Consider the following 13,608-nt stretch of genomic DNA (forward strand, 5'->3'; position numbering starts at 1 on the left):
GAAGGAAGGAAGGAAGGAAGGAAGGAAGGAAGGAAGGAAGGAAGGAATACATAAAGAGTAGGCAACTCAAAACATTAAACATTGGGGTGGGGTGCCTGGCTGGCTCAGGCAGTGAACATGCAACTCTTGACTTCAGGATCGTGAGTTCAAGCCCACGTTGAGCATGGAGCTTATGTAATTAAAAAAAAAAAAAATTAAACATTTTTAGCCCTTCGTACCAAGCTTCTCCAACCCACTTAAATATTGCTATTTGACAATGCACACAAGGGGAAAACACATACTCTAAACTACCACGCAAGAAATCTCTTCAGTAATTAAAGGAATGCAAACTAACACAATAATGAAACACCATTTCTTACATATTAATTTAGCAAAGACAAATACATGTTATAAAATTAAATCCAAGTGAAGATCTAGAAAAACAAGCAGACTCACACACTGCTAATGACTCTGCTGGAGGCTGAATGGCAACTGGTATGAAAAGTATTAGAGATATTCAGTATTTTGTGTCGGTAATTCTCCTTCGAAAGAACCTAAACTTGTTCAGCCAGCCCATAAACATTTGCTTAGGGTCTACCTGCTATGGGTCATGCTCTACAGGGAAATGCAGGGAAAAGATCATGGTTGTCTTATCATCTGGTGGGTTGTCAGGGAGAAAGAGGACAGAGAGAACATTCTCCAGCAGCACATGGCAGGCGTTGGTGCTTTAATCCACTGACCACAGAATTCCTTTCTCAGCCACATTACGTGGAAGGCACTATTATCCCCTTTCAAAGAAGAGGCTAACGAACCAATACAAGGTCACAATCACTAACGGATGGCACCACTGTGATTTGAACCTGTCTCCAATCATCCTTGCCTTTTCTACTGCATCCAGGAGGAGATAAGAAATAAATTCACATAAACACATAATGCAAGGGACAGAATAGCAACCACTGTAAGGGGTAAGTGGAAGTGCCACAGAAAATAGTTGTCTTTATTAAATAATACGGTAGAAAGAAGTAAAAGCAGGGTGCCTGTGTGGCTCAGGCGGTTAAGCATCCAACTTCTGCTCAGGTCATAACCTCTCAGTTTGTGGGTTCAAACCCCACATCCGGCTCTGTGCTGACAGCTCGGAGCCTGGAGCCTGCTTCGGATTCCATGTCTCCCTCCCTCTCTGCCCCTCCGCCACTCACACTGTCTCTCTCTCTCTCTCTCTCTCAAAAATAAACTTTAAAAAAAAATTTAAAGAAGGAAGTAAGAGGTATTTGCCCACTAATGTTTACACTGCATTTGTTAACATATTGAATTGCATTTAACTTTTTTTCAAATTGAAAACTATCCTACTGTCCACATAGGTAATGTTTAAAGCAGGATTTATTGATTTTAACAAAGTTTTAGTTATGTAAAAGATATATATAAATTCCAGGCCAAAAAAAAAGTAAGACTTCCGTAATAATATTAAGTGGAAATTTTGTACACATAGAAAAAAGTAGACACGCACTTTGGGAGCGGGGTTAAGATGAGGGTTATGGTCTCATAAGAAATAAGAGAGTGGTTTTGAGGTACAAAAAGTTTTGGTGGGAGGTTTTTTGGTGTGTGTGTGTGTGTGTTTAATGTAGTTGAGTAAATACATTCTAAAAGAGTTTTTTTTTGTCTTTTGATAACAGATTAATGGTTTACATGAGATGCATTTGGTTTTTTCACTAGTAAACATATTCTTACAACTCAAGTTCTCATTTATTTGTTTATAGAATTAATTTGTTCATATGGTCATTTGACAAACACTTATTAAATTCTTGCCACACATCAGGATCCACAATGGATATGAATATAAACAAAGCCACAGCTTGTCCCAGGGATCGGCACAGGCTGGGAGCAGGAGGAATCCAAAATTGTGCTAACAGAAAACTCAAGTCGAAGTCCTGGCTCACCATCCGACTAGCGTGGGCCCTAGGAAGGTCATGTAATCTCTCACCTCACGTTCCTGATCAGTAAAACCTGGACAGTAATAACTACTCACAGCACTGTTGAGGGGATTTATCTGTAATTCATAGGAAAACACATGATTAACTGCAAAGCACTATAAAAATGATGACTAGTAGAAAGGCACAACCATATTCCATTTTGATCAGGATCATGCAGGCCAGTCTAGGCCACAAAGAGCTCACTTGAGTGTGTGTTAATTTATTGGCACCAAAATGGCCACTCCCTCGACACTCTGTGTGAAAAATAGCCCACCATTCTTAGTGCTCGATCATCCATTTTTAACTTCTTCTGCCATTTATCCAGTTTAGCTAAGAGGATCCTGAGAAGCCAAATGGACAGAGGACCTCCAGGTAAGATTGTTACAAATATCTTTTCGAAGGAAGGGAAAAAGTCAGATTGGGCAGGCCTCAAAGACATTTCTATATCAAGTCTTCCATCGATACCTGCGTTTTCACCAACATTCCCATCAGCCACTGCTTGAACATCTCCAGTGATTAGAGATTTAATAACCCTAGGAAGAACCAATTCCATTCAGAATCAAGAGATTCCATGGAATTCTTAAAAGATAAAAAGGGACAGAGATCTTCCCCTTGACAAAGAGCTATCTCAACAGCCCTGCACTCCGTCACCCTTCTACAGACACTGGGCATTGGATGGGATCACCTGGAGGTTATGCTGCAACCAGGGCTGGGGACTTTGCATGTATCATCTGCTCAGGGTCTGAGTTTCCTTTTATTGAAACAAGAAGATGGGGTGACCTCTATTTTACCTGTGAAACATCCACCACGTCCATGGCATCAACCCTAATTCAGCTTCCCTTTGTCTTCTGCCTGGGCTATTGCAGCACATGTTGCCATCTCGAGTACGCTCCCTCCCCATCCAGCATACCACTTTTTTCCTGAAGCACAGTTCACCCTACTTGATGCTCCTTCCATAGTGCAGACTCAACTCCTCAGCAATCAAGCCCTTTCTCAATCTCAGCCCCACCCTAGCTTTTCACCCTCATTTCCATGGCCTCTGTACTATGCAGTCTATCCCCCATGACTCCACTTCTCCAAGGTGTGGTACACTTTCTCACGTCTGTGTCTCTGCCGTGTTATTTCCCTTGCTTAACTACCCTGTGTTCCTCCTGCCTACCAAATTCCCACTCATCCTTCAAAGCCTATTTAAATGATGGTCTCTTCATCTATGAAGTTTCCCCCAGGTCCCTCGAGTTAGTCACCACCCAATCAGAGCCACCAGGTACTTTCTTGTACACAGTTTGCATCCCCAAAACCCAGACGAGAATGTCACTCATTCATTCACAGGTACATCTGGCACGATGAGTGAGCAAGGACACCAGTGCATCAGATCGACGGGCAAATAAATGTATCTTTAGGGTCCTGTTCCACTATCAACAGTGGAACCCTAATAGTCTCCAAGTGAAGCTGCTAGTCTGTGGCCAAGAAGTTTCCAGATTGGAAATGACCAGACATCTGAAAAGCTGACCTGCCTTTCACCTCATTCTAAGAAAAGGTGCCACTCACCCTCCAGGTCACTTCAGTTTGACTTTCCCACGAGTCAGGGCACACACACCCTGCCCTGTTGGTGGCAACTCCCTGCTGCAGCTCTTGCAAATGACTTGTTCTCCTACCAAACAAGGCAGAAGCTCCAGGCGCCAACTAAGTTTTGATTTTCTTCCCAGGAACTTCACAAGAACCATCTTCTGTGGAAATTCATTCGGAAGAATATGCAAGGGTTACTCTAGTGACTTCTTGGCACAGAATTTAGTACCGCACTGGGGCTTCCACGGTTATAGTCAGAGATCATTATCAAGATGGGCCAATGAATGGAAAATAAATGATTCAAAAACCCAGCTAGAGTATACACGGGGACAGAGGATCCATCTTGTTGCTTCAGATTTACTAGCCAGAGCCATTTTAGCTGCCCTGTTGCATCTTGGACGAAGCTTTCACGTCCTTCAACGTCTAACCTAAGACCCAGCCCTTCCACCAAAGTCCCACACGTGCCAGTGCGCGCACACGTCAGTCCTCTACGGTAATGGGTCTTGTGGCGGCCCCTTCCTACCCTCTGACAAGCATTAACGTGTTTGTATCAACCCTGATAAACCCTGTGTGCCTGCAATCGTGACGTCACCTTCAGGCATCCCCAAACTTCACCTTACAGAAGTAGTTCATGGAACCAACATTGCTCAAGCACATAGCGTCTCCTCTAGCAAAAACGGTGGGTGTTTGCTAAGGCAACACGATAGACCTAGTCTCACGCTCACTCCTTGCCCTAGCTCCCTCCACACTCATCTACAGGTGCGGCAACCAGACAACCTATCCTCCCAATCAGAACACCTTTGGGAGTGAAAAGGGGTCACTGTCAATTCTATGCTGGGACCCAGACAGAAGCCAGGACAGCCCAAGGAGGACGGTCCCTCTGCCTGTTAGCTAAATACTGTTGCTACGGCTACATTTCTCCACCAGAAAACTGAGGTTAGTGTTAAGGACGGGGATCCCTTCATATCCACAAAGTGGTCTTCTAAAGATGCCAAAACATTCACCATATGTCCACAGCCATCTTCTCCTAAGGGGGTCACCTCCACCTCCCCGAGTCTTTCAACGGGGCAGCTGATCTGCTGGACAATGGCCTGAGCGACTGAGGAATGCTCACAGTGGCGATGGCAGGGAAAGGGCCCATGCTGGGCGGTGGAGCAAGGCCAAGACACAATTCTTGAAGGTCAGTGAAATAACCCCACCCTGTCCTGATCCTCTTGCTGACCTGCCCCATGAAAGGTTCCCACACAAGCTCCAGAGGGAGGAGTGGCCCCGCCCCTCCACACCAGTTTTCCATTGTAACCACAGGGGGCTTTGATGTGAGGCCGTGACCCAAGCAATTACTGCAATAGAAGCAAACCCCACAGGGCTGAAAGGCACAAATCCCGTGAAGAGCGGGATGGTTGCAATGGAAGAAGGGACACCGCACGGCCATTCATTGGTCAAAAGCCATTCTGACAGCACGGAAGTGTCATGGATGCCCGTGGCACACGGTTCACTCTGCAGGGCGCGCTGTTCTCAACAGCGACGCCCTCGTCACTAAGAAGTCAAAAAATGAGGGACCTGCCAACTCACGCCTGTGACCACCCCAGGGGGCAGTCTCCATTAAGCGGTACAGCTAGGATTGGAACTTGGCACTGTCTGGGTCTAAATCCCATGATCTCCATCGCCTGCTACACACCATGCTGGGCACCAGAAATTGCCACACGGGCACGCTACATGGCCACACTGCAATACAGTAAGCACTGGGAAGGGAGCTCCTCCGGTTCTCACAAATTCACTGTGATGTAAGATCTCTGTTTGAAGGTAACTGAGGCTCAGAGATGTTCCAGAACTTACTTAAGATCACAGGGCTAGGGGCGCCTGGGTGGCTCAGCGGGTTGAGCACCCAACTCTTGGTTTGGACTCAGGGCACAATCTCCTCGTTCATGAGCTGGAGTCCCTCATCAAGCTCTGCACTCATGGCACGGAGCCTGCTTGGGATTCCTTCTCCCTCTCTCTCTGTCCCTGCCCCACTCTCTCCCTCTGTGTCTCAAATAAATAAATAAATAAATAAAACTGTAAAAAAAAAAAAAAAAAAAAGATCACAGCGCTAGTGGGTGGCTCAAACAGAGGTGTATGCTTTCCATACACCAAAATCCTTTGGTGATGGTACTGTGAAAATGATAGCATGGCAAAGCCCAGACCCTCAGAGTTTGGGGTCTCCAACCTGATTGTCAGTTGGCTTCCAAAGTCAGACACAGGCAGCAAATGCTAATTAATTACCACACGGTGAAGTAATACTGATAGTTTCCTGCCTGTGCATAAGGCCTGCTAAGGACGTTCCTGTCAATTTCTCACGCTTCCCAACAGTTAAGGAGCAGGACAGGAGCTTGGGAGGTGGGATTCTTATTCTGCCATGTAAAGCCGAGCACCCCATGGGAAGGCTCTCCACGCCTGAATTCTTGCCCACACTCTGCAAGACAAGACTAATTCCGCTGACCCATCTCTTAGATTGCAATTGGGAGCTAAATAATAAAAATGATAGTAAAATGCATCCTCCACATAAAAAGTGCTAGGAAGACCATGGGTTCTTTGAGATGGGCTGCGATGGGTAGGAGGATCTACCCTGTAATGGATCTCATACCGGCAGCGTGAAAACCTTTATGCAAGCAAAAATATGTAAAAATGAAAGGGGACGGGTAGGGTTGGGGCTGAGGGTTGTCACAAGCAAGGAAACTTGAAGTTACCATGGAGTCAGAACCTTGGTTCTTGCAAAAAAGGGAAGGGCATACATGGCAGTAAAAGAAATCAATCCCCAACACACACACACTCAAACAGCCATCGTGATCAGTTTCACAGTATAAAGCATAAGGTTCAAGCCCAGTAACAGTGATCTCCAAGCTGTACCCCCTCTAGAATTTTCTAAAGCAGAGTTATGGGGGGTGGGCGGGGACAGTGGGGAGCAGAGAAGGCATGTGTCAGGCCAGGCTCCGCAGAAAAAGAATCAAAACCACCTTTGAAAGAGGTCTGGCCTGGGAGTATGGGCCGATGTCCGACTCAGGCTCACCTGACAAGGATGTGACCGAGCCCTGTGTCCCTTTCCCAGGGCCTCGGTTTCCTCACCTGGACAACGAGGGATCGGGTTGCTCTGGCCACCGAGGCCCAGCCCACACTTCTAAGGCAGGAACTGGTTGCCAGCTCGCAGCTTCTACTGCCTCCAAGCCTGGCTCACATGAAAGTTTTTTTTTTCCAGCCAAGGCTGATAAGCTGGCAAATAATTAGGACAAGAGGAGGCACTAAGCTACCTGTTATGATTCTGACAGCAAACAGCTCCTGGAATCCGTTCTTCCCCCTCTTCTCTGCTGGGCTGGTACAGGCCCGCTATCACCCACCCTGGGACACATCAGCAGCCTCCTAAAGGGGCTCCCTGCCTCTGGGCCACTCTGCCACTAGAGCTCTCTGAAATACAGATCCACCAACAGCCTTCTTTGCTCAAGACGTAACAAAAGCCCTCCCGCTCCCCACAACTGCCGTCATCCTTGTTCCTCCTGCCAGCCCTTTCCCATCTAACCCTCCAGGGCCAGCCCCATCATTCACGGCGATCTCCAAACACACCTTTCCATTTACCAAACACTTTTAAAGCCTCAGGACTGCACATCGAGGTCTCTCTGTGTGGAAAACTCTTCCATCCCTGTCCACCATAGGAACTCCTACTCACTCTTCAAAACCCAACCCGATGTCTTCTTCTCTGAGCATGTGCCTATTCTTCCAGGTGGTGGGTCACTCCCTTCCTAGTGCTCCCATCAGCCCTTTGTTCATCCTTCTAGTAGGGCCTCACCATGCTCTATTTTAGTCTCTCTCCTATACTGGAATAAAGATCCGTAGGGACACAGCCTCGGTGGTCTTTGTCAGCCAGTATCCAGCATTTCCGTGGGGCATATGTTAATCACTCACCTGAGCTGCACTGAATACAAAGATTGGGGTGAATGTGATCACACATATAGGTGGGGGAGAAGGGGACAAAGAGTCAGGGAATGGCATCATGGCACAAGGTGGGGTTTGGCCTTGAACTTAAAGGGTCATGGGTTTACAACAGGCAGAGACCACGGTCAGGCAAAGGCACAGACTGAGAAAACAGAAGAATGTTCCAGAACAATGCAACGACCTGGTTGTGGGAGGGAAAGCAAGAGAACAGCTACAATTGCACTCACCCTCAGGATGGCGCATTGAGAGACTCCCCTCTCCATTCCCAGACCCTGGTCTTCACCCTGGCAGTGGGACTGTGGCAGCCGTAGCATAGCTGGTTCTCAATCCGATCCTGGGACTCCACGGACCCAAGCTTCTGGGTCAGTAAGAGTCCCTCTCCCCCATCACTGCTCTCGTGTGGTTGCAGCGAACCAAGTCAATCCCTTTCTTCATCTAACCAGTATTTCCAAAGCATCTGCCATGTGCCAGGCACTCTTCTGGGCCTGGGAATATGGCCATTAACAAAGCAGGCATCCTTGCGATCCTCGTGAAGTTTCTTTTACAGTGGAGGGGAAACAAAGACTAGCAAGCATATAAAGCCAGGTGGTGACCAGTGCCTATATCATGTCAGTAAATGTCGTTCATTCATTTAACAAACAGGACTGAACATCTTCAAAGCACCAGAGACCAGAGGGATTTGGAGATAAGACGGCCAAAGTCTTTTTTTTTATTTTTTTAATGTTTATTTATTTTTGAGAGAGAGACAGAGTGTGAGCAAGGGAGGGGCAGAAAGAGAGGGAGACACAGAATATGAAGCTGTCGGCACAGAGCCCGATGCAGGGCTTCAACTCAAAAACTGTGAGATCATGACCTGAGCTGAAGTCAGACACCCAACCGCCTGAGCCGCCCAGGCAGCCCAGCCAAGGTCTTGCTGACTTTGTTGAGTGCCATTTCTAGGTTCTGTCTTTTCTACCTGAAAATACCTTTATCTGTGAGCCATCGAAATGCAAACGACAAACCCGAGGCAGGTGGGCCACAGGAAGAACTGAAGTTGATCTCTCAGAGTCCTGAGCCAGAAAGCCATCTTTCAGGAAGGGGTCTGCATGACCCAAGGAAGGGCAGGATCCAACAGGAGCTATTCCACTCAACTCCAGAGGACACCCAGCCTTGTTGAAGGAGCCACAGATCCAGGGCACTAACAGGAATCAAAACCCTCCCTTGCTTCCCAACTTTGCCATCTCCCAACCGCCTCTCTCCAGGAATACAGCAAATCCTTATCGCGACAGAGGGCTGAGGAGGGAACAATGATGGGGGATGGTTTGCTGGAGAGGCTCTACTGTCTCTGGCCAGGTAGGTTTGGGGAGAGAAGACACCCAAAGGTAGAGGGAACGGTAGTATCTTATGAGAGAAGGGGCCCGGCAGCACCAATGTGGCATTGAGAAGCCTGGTCACCCACATAGCCCTTCAACTGTGATCCCACCGGGCCCCGTGAATGTGCACTGAATTCAATGCCAAGGAAAAACACTGGAAAACACCATTGATTTTCATTCTGTGGACACCGGAGAGAAGCGTGAAGAAGCTACAGCTCAGGCGAAGGTTGGACACTTAGCCATGGACTAGCAGTTGCGTGACCTTACTTGGCCAAAAACTCATTTTCTCATCTGCACAATGAGATGGATAATCATAAAGCTTCCCTTCACCAACCAATAGGAGAATTACATAAGCAGATGAGAAGCACTCAGAAAACCATCAAAATTATTATTATATTATTATTACTATTATTATTATGAATGCTAAGCAGACCCACGTTTTCTAGCCTCAATCCTGCGCTTTCCCTGCTGACAAGCACGGATCCCATTAACTCTCCTGCCACCCACCCTATTCCCAGAGAGTGAGGAGGGGCGAACGCCACATCAGTGTTCTTTCTCATTTCTGTGACCCGCACAGGAATGCACCGGCCCATTCCCACGTCGCATCCAGGGAGAGTGGACCGGACTCCCACAACACACGTCCGTTCCCTCCTTCCTCGCCTCACCTCTGCTGCACACACACCTTCGAGCCCACGGATTTCCACCCAGAGAGCTGCTTCCCACCTGCAGCACAGCCTCACCCCTCCTTCTTCACCTGGGTTTCTTCCAGCAAGGCGCAGCCTTCCAACGCCACATTCCAGGAAAAGTCCCCACCAGTGCACGCCCACCCACCCACCGAGGCGCACCCCGAGCTAAGACTCCCTATTACTGACCAGGGTCAAAGTCTCAGGTTCACTCTCAGTTACTCAATGTGTCACCGTGCTTCCTGCATTACCTCCCAGATACCTAATCCCAGCGACAAGGAGGGTTCCGGAACCCCTGCCCAGGCTCGTTCTCAAGTCAATTTCCAGAGAAGCAAGTAATGTCCCTTTAGCCTGCAAGATAAATTTAAATCTACGTAGCAAATTAAATTCGAATTCACATCTCCATTTCCCACAGCCCCCTTCCCGCTGGTCATTCAAAACACAGCCTGAGGCATAAACCTTCCCTAGGACTGCAAAAGGCCTCACAGCCCTGTCTCTGCCCAGAGCTTCTTCCCCAGGGCACAACTCCTGCTTAGCCCTAAAGATTCTCCTCAGACACTACTCCTTCTGTGGTTGCTTCCCTGAAGTCAACCCTCCTCAGTGCAGAGTAGCCAGAACATACCCCCTGTAACAGCAACCCCCCCTACACACACACACACACACACACACACACACACACGCTCCTCAACGGCAGGCACTGTGTGCCCTCATCTTTGTACTCCCAGCGCCAACCCGTTCCTGGTTCACTTGGAGGCTGGCTCCAGAAATTTTGTGCTTCACGCACTGCGCTTCTCCCTTCTGTGTAAAAATAGCTGTGTGCTCCATCCCTTGCTTTTACCCTGTCACCAGGCATCTTCCGTCTCGGCCAAAGACCCATCATCATGGCAGCATCCTGAGCCACAGTTCTGAAATCAAATCCAGTCTGACTCTCCTCCCTTCCCAATTAATCGGCACCAGGGTCACAGCGAAGTAAAGTCACATATTAACACACCAAGAGTCAAAGTTCAGGGCTGTAATTTTGAGCATGTCTCTAATTAGCCATGTGACCTTGGGCAAAGGTTCACATGCAGATGAAAGATGTCACCAGGCCCAATTCTCCAAAGATTTTTTTGATATCCAAATGGAATGTCTAATGGGAAACTGTTTAATAAAGTGCAGAGCCCTGTACATTCATAAAGGGTGTAATGAACAAATTGTATCAAATCTAAACCATCAACTGTAAGATGTACCATTGTCAACTTAGAATGAAAAACTGCTCAGCTATGACACATCTGTGATTAAAAGAGAACCCGATTTCAGTGACATTAAAATGTAAAGTGTGTTTTAGAGTTGATGAAATAAAATTTATTTGTCTCAGTAAAACACAGAAACCTGCTACAAATTTCTCGTATTTGCCAATGGCCCGTAATAGATACTCGCAGTAAATGAACGAACACCCACTGAGAACACTCTTAGACCAAATTAGTGCCTCCCTGGCTGGAACTGGGGGGGCAAGACGCTGCCCCATGCCAGTTCCTTCCCTTCTCAATCATGTCCCAGCCTGATCAAAACCCTCAAAAGAGGACTTCAAGTCAGATCCCAACTCGCTTCATAATGAAGTCTCCTCTCCACCAACCACTACCTGGAACTGTCTACTATCCTAGAACCGTGACTTCTCCATAAGAATAGGTCACCCTAAAAAGGGTCCTCCTCATTCCCAGCATAGTAACCAGCCCAGCAACTCAGCTCCCTAGGCCTATTCCCAAAGCCAACTCTAGGCCCACCTACTGCCTGGGAGAATGCCTGACCCAAAGGGCCCAGGCCCTCAACCACTCAGACAGCTAACCCCAACTACTTATCTCTCACCTAGAGTCTACATTCCAGACTCTAAAAGCCCCGTGTTGTGGCTGGGGGACTGCCTCCCAAAGATTCAATGCAAGATCAGGCTCTTCCCTGTAATTGACTCCTGGTGCTGGCAGGCACCTGGAAGAAGGAAGGCTGGTTGGGAGTGGAGAAAACCCCGTTTGGGGTTCTGGCCCCCCAACATCCACCATTATTCAGTGTAGGCTCCAGAACTAGCACCCGCCTCCTCTGGGCCTCTGTTGGTTTTCCTGCCTGTAAGAGAGTGGGAGGGTGAGGAATGGGGGTGGAGGTGGGGGCATTCAGCTACTTTCCCCCTTCTACTTAAAGTCATCCCTAAAATGCAATTTGCTGGGAATGGTAAGCCGTTAATTAAGTCACTAACACCTTAGTGAGAATGAGTTTCTTCAGGAGGCAAACAATTTAGAAAAGGGTACTGGAAACAAAGTTAAGTGAGTCTGGTACTAGGAAAGTAGCTCAGAGAGGACCCTAAATTTTTGCATTTTGTGTTGGAGGCAGGAAGGCAGCGGATCCCTGGGAAGGGAAGAGAAGGGAAGTCAGAGAGACCTTTCAGTTCCTGGAGCACAAGTCCCAAAGGCGTTGCTCTGTAGACTACTCAAGCACAATTCCAGTGCTTATCTCTTCTCATGTCCCCCCCCCAATCCCCCACCCCCACCCCCCCACCCCCGCTCCATGCACCCCGCGCCTCCAACACAGCCACATTTACAGCTTCATCTCCTCTCTCCACAATTTATTTAGTCTTCTTGGGTCTTCATCCCTCCCCACCCGCCCATCCCGCGCAAATGGCCTTCCTGTCTCTGGCTGGCTTCAGAAAACACCCTATCCTTCAAAGCCTTGACCGAGCGCGGCCCCTCCAAAGAGAGAAATCAAACTTTATTCATGCCTTTCTCCAGGCACTCCGCACTTTATCCTGGGTCTGGTTGGGCACCTCGGGTGAATGAGCGCTCCCTGAGGGCAGAGCCTGGGCCCCATCAGCCTCTCCGACCCCACACACCCAGCCAACACAGCGCTTGGCACACAGTGAGTGCTAGAGAAATGCTTGCAGAAAAGGAACCAGGAGTAGGGAACCATCTATGTCGATTATGGCTCGGCCTCTAGTGAGTGACTCCAGGGAGGCCCTCCTTGTCTCCGGGCCTCAAATGCGCCGACTGTAAAATGGGGGGACTAGAATGACTGGGTTCCTAGGCCCTTTCCACCGTGACAACTGAGATTCCGCGAAAGCTCCAAGCGACTGGGTGTGGCCCCGCCCCCTAGACGCCCAGAAAAGCCCGGGCAGGGGGCGCTCAGGGAAGGGCTCCAACCCCGCCCAGTCCCAGGTCGACGCTTCCCGAAAACTCGGGGTCCCCCTCCCCCATGCGTGCACCCCGTGATTGCGCCGCGGCGGGCACTTCCGCACCGCGGGCCCTGCGGCCCGGGCTGGGCGCGCGCTCCGCGCCCTGCGCCCCGCGCGCCTGCCTCCCGGGAGGCGCTCGCGCCCGGGGAGGGCCGGGGGTTCCCGAGGCGCCCGCGAGCGGAGGGTGGGGGGAAGGAAGGAGGATTTGCAACAATACCTCGGGGAGGAGGCGGCCGGGGCAGCGGCGGCGGCAGCGGCGGCAGCGGCTGGAGGCGGAGGCAAACGCGAAGGAGGAGGTGCCCGGGCACTCCCCCTCCCATTGTCCCCGGCCCCGGACAGGCCCGGCCCCGCGCCCCGCACCGCGCCCCGCGCACCGCTCCCAGCGCCCGGGCGGTGCAGCCAGCCCTTACCTTGCAGCGCCCGGCTCTCCCCTCCTTGCTAATGCTACTTATCCCGGGAAAGCTCGCGCGGGGGCCGGGAGCGGACCCACAGACAAAAAGTGAAACTTCGGCAGGGCTGGAGCTGCTGCTGGTTGGTGCCTTTCCCCCTCCTTCCTCCCCACCGTCCCCACCCCCTCCCCTTGGGCTCCCGTGCGGTGCCCTGAGAGCTGGAGGCTGACGTCAGGGGCCTGAATTCCTGACTTTGCCTGCACGCATTTGTCCATGTAAGGTATGGGAAAGCGTGTGCCCGCGGGCCGCCGCGCAGCGCTCGCCAGGCGGGGGAGGGGGCGCCCGCTGGGGCCGCGGCTAGGCCAGAAGGTGGGCGCACGGAGGGCATGTTACTTCCTGGGAGGAAGAGGAGGAGACGCGGGGATGCGGGGAGCTTGCAAAGGAGGAAGGAAAAGAGGGAGGTGTGGAGGCTTTGCCTACACTGGAGGAAGAGGAAGCAGACGTAGAAGGAGGAAG

At 50.0% G+C, this 13,608-nt stretch overlaps 1 protein-coding gene across 3 annotated transcripts in view; it reads right to left on the bottom strand.

The window, feature by feature from the left end:
* LPP (LIM domain containing preferred translocation partner in lipoma) overlaps positions 1 to 13,254 on the bottom strand; it is a 679,983-nt gene extending 666,729 nt beyond the window's left edge. The window contains exon 1 of one of the 3 annotated variants that reach the window (XM_049629520.1): positions 13,114 to 13,254. The gene's annotated coding sequence lies outside the window, so the exon portion shown is untranslated. Of the gene's footprint in view, positions 1 to 12,920; positions 13,017 to 13,113 lie in introns of those variants that run through there. The other 2 variants (XM_049629513.1, XM_049629514.1) reach the window with 2 other exon arrangements.
* Between the last annotated feature and the right edge of the window lie 354 nt (positions 13,255 to 13,608).

The sequence above is a fragment of the Panthera uncia genome, chromosome C2, assembly GCF_023721935.1.
Source record: "Panthera uncia isolate 11264 chromosome C2, Puncia_PCG_1.0, whole genome shotgun sequence".
NCBI lineage: Eukaryota > Metazoa > Chordata > Mammalia > Carnivora > Felidae > Panthera > Panthera uncia.